General features: G+C 41.2%; 1 long non-coding RNA gene across 1 annotated transcript; it reads right to left on the bottom strand.

The window, feature by feature from the left end:
* Positions 1–612: 612 nt before the first annotated feature.
* On the bottom strand, positions 613–2,013 carry LOC109939588 (uncharacterized). Its single transcript, XR_002262073.2, has 2 exons — positions 1,242–2,013; positions 613–1,133 (listed from the first exon to the last, which is right to left on the bottom strand). It is a non-coding gene; the product is annotated as an uncharacterized lncRNA (long non-coding RNA).
* Between the last annotated feature and the right edge of the window lie 1,029 nt (positions 2,014–3,042).

Below are 3,042 nucleotides of genomic sequence, written 5' to 3'. Positions count from 1 at the left end.
TACACAAACATGCTACTCAAAACCGAGATGATCATAGTAAGAACCCACTTACAGACATGTGCTTAGCTTTCTAACTATTGAGTCTTTTTTCAAAGCGTTTCTCAACATGTTTTCGTTCTATATTCGACAACCTACTAAAATGTACAAGTATGCCCAAAATTCATCAAGGGTTAGTTTGTGAACTCTATTTTCTCAAAGGATTACTATTTTACCAAGAAAAAATGAACAATTTTCACTTGAAAAAAATATGAATTCATTGGAAAAATGAGGTTCCCAAACTAGCTCTAAGTGTTGTGGATCATATTAGACAAAAAAATGGTGAGGTCTACTGGTAGGATAGATTACGCTCGAGCATTAGAAGAAATAAATTTATCGACATTTAATTTTACTAGTTAAATTTTGCAAAACTAGATATCTAATTCTTTTGGATGTCATGAATGATAAACTTCTCGTTGTCCCTAAATTTTAACTAGTAATTTGCTCGCGCATTGCGCGAGCGTTTAGTCAATACATGTGATTTTTTGCTGGCACCGTATGGTTGCACGAATGTTTATTCAATATTCAATATGTGTGAATTTTTGCGGGGCACCGTGTGTATGTGTAAGCAACCACTAATCTGGTGGACTGAACTGATCCATTATAGGACATGCTCAACTTACAACTTCTTGCATGAGGGTAGTTATGTCGCTAAAGTCGAGCGGGCTCACAGTCACAAGCTCGATAAAGAGGAGTCGATGCCAAAAAATAGTGAAATTCGTAGGACTTTCGAAAGGTGGATGAATCCCACGGCACATGATTAGCTTCGAACGGACTATACTACTTGCCTCAAACTGTTGTTACAGTGATTGCACGTAGAGCATTAGTGCCTTGTTGATCACCTGAACTGGCAACATCTCAGCAGAAGGATTCTGTAAGCCTTGTGGCTAGTCAAGGGATAGATCAACTTCTACCGCTTCTTGATTTTCCTGCTTCCTCATTCATAAACCAGACCACCGACATCCTGGCGACATCCTGGCATCGGGTCTTGAAGAATCTTCATCCTTTGGTCGATCATTAGTTGTTGGTTTGGTGTTCCCTTGTCTACAAAAATTATAGAATGTTGGCTTCTTCTTGTTGGTGTGGAATCACCTTCCCTACAAAAAAGCTATGTTATTGGCCTTCCGTTCTCACCTGTCATAAGACATGAGTCACATGACATAATTGAGCAACACATGGAGAGGCTAAGTGGGCGCAAAGCATACCATAGAAGTGATATGTGCTGTTAGTAGTCTGCCCTCTCCTGTCCTAGACATGGCGTAGTCCTTGGGGGACTCTACCCGTATTATATTCTTCCCCTTGCCTGATGGCTTCTGGTTTTGCCCGTCGTTCTCGCCGGAGCTATCGATGTCGGCCTGCTCTAGTGTGGGATTTTGGTTTAGGTTCCCCTCGCCTCCCTCCGTCTTGCACCTCTTGGCACCCAGTTACATCTACTCCCCTACCTCGGCATCTAGATCCATCCGCTCCCCTACTTGGATGAACATAGACATGACGAAATTTTAGTGACATCAGACGCGGGGTAGGAGCGAGGTCCTGGGCAGTAGGTCAGTAGTTCAAGGTTGAGCAGAGATAAAGTTCATGCACCTAGACAATAGACTCCTAACCTTCTCCCTTTGTCGTTGTGGTCGTCTTGTCCTCTTGGCACTGACATCCTTAAGCGCGGACGCCAGGTCCGACACCAATGAAGCCACATGGGAGCCGGTGAACTCGACGCAGCTGGCGGTGGACACCGACGGAGGCAGCCCGAAGAGGTCGATGAAGCGGTGTCCGCTGAAGCTGGATAGCCGCGTCGAGCGCGCCACGAACCAAGGCTACAAAACGAGTTATTATCGAAGAAGAGAGGAGGGACACAGTGGGTTGAGCGACGACACTGTCGTTGTCGCCGCTTCCTTCGCCATGTATCATGTCACTTTGTCGAACGTGGAGAAGGCGACACCTGTGTTCTAGAATAATCCAGTAACATACATGATAGAGTCGTCCATTTCTGCTACATGAAATAAAATGTAAAGCATCTTTGGCCACTGGAACGTGATTGTGCGACCGGGGAAAAGATCCAAGTGTCGCCTCTCCCTCCCACATCTATGGAGCCAAACACGCGCTCAGCCTTTAGAACCATCGCGACGTCGACATGGAGAGTTACCGAGAGGCTAGACAAGATAATGTCCACTCGATGTTTATCGTATGACTGCCAAAAAATAGCGAATTGAATACTCTAGCGGGCGAGCTCTGCTCCCTTATATATATATATATATATATATATATATATATATATATATATATATATATATATATATATATATATATATATATATATATATATATATATATATATATATATATATATATATATATATATATATATATATATACTAGTCGATTGCCCGTGCGTTGCGACGACTTACAACAACACCCATGAAAACTATCCACCAAAAAGATTTCAAAAAGTTTATTGATTGTCTTCGCTCTCCGTATAATATTTTTTTGATTTGGCTAACTGATGTTATTATTTACGTCATTCAATATGTCTTGGTACAACACGGCCAATGAAGTGGGCGATTAGAAGAGAGTTCACAAAGACTGACCGAACGAACAAAGATTATAAAGTGACATAATTCTACCATACAGAGACCAAATAAGAGAAAGTTTGTGAGCTCAAGTTTCTAAAATAAGTTACAAAAACTAAAATTTATAAAAAAGATAGATCAAAATATGAAATGATTGTTAAAGTCATGCATCAATAAAAAACTGGATGTGCTCCATATAAATTATGTTACTTCGTAATAATTACTAACGTTTAAAACCAACAAATAACCTTTCATTTTACTGTTAGTGTGACAAATCATTGTTGCTCCATCCAATTTAGCAACCTCAAACACCATGGAGTCCATTGCGCCAATGTGGCTTCAGAAACAACCTAATGCTTACAAGAGCCAAAAACGTCGTGTCGTGCTTGGGCTGTAGCCTCACCACGTAGTGCTGGTCCGGCCTCACACGATTATATATTTT

The sequence above is a fragment of the Zea mays genome, chromosome 5, assembly GCF_902167145.1.
Source record: "Zea mays cultivar B73 chromosome 5, Zm-B73-REFERENCE-NAM-5.0, whole genome shotgun sequence".
In the NCBI taxonomy this organism is placed as follows: domain Eukaryota; kingdom Viridiplantae; phylum Streptophyta; class Magnoliopsida; order Poales; family Poaceae; genus Zea; species Zea mays.
The sequence above is the reverse complement of the archived record's forward strand: the minus strand, read 5'-3'. Positions and strand labels throughout refer to the sequence as shown.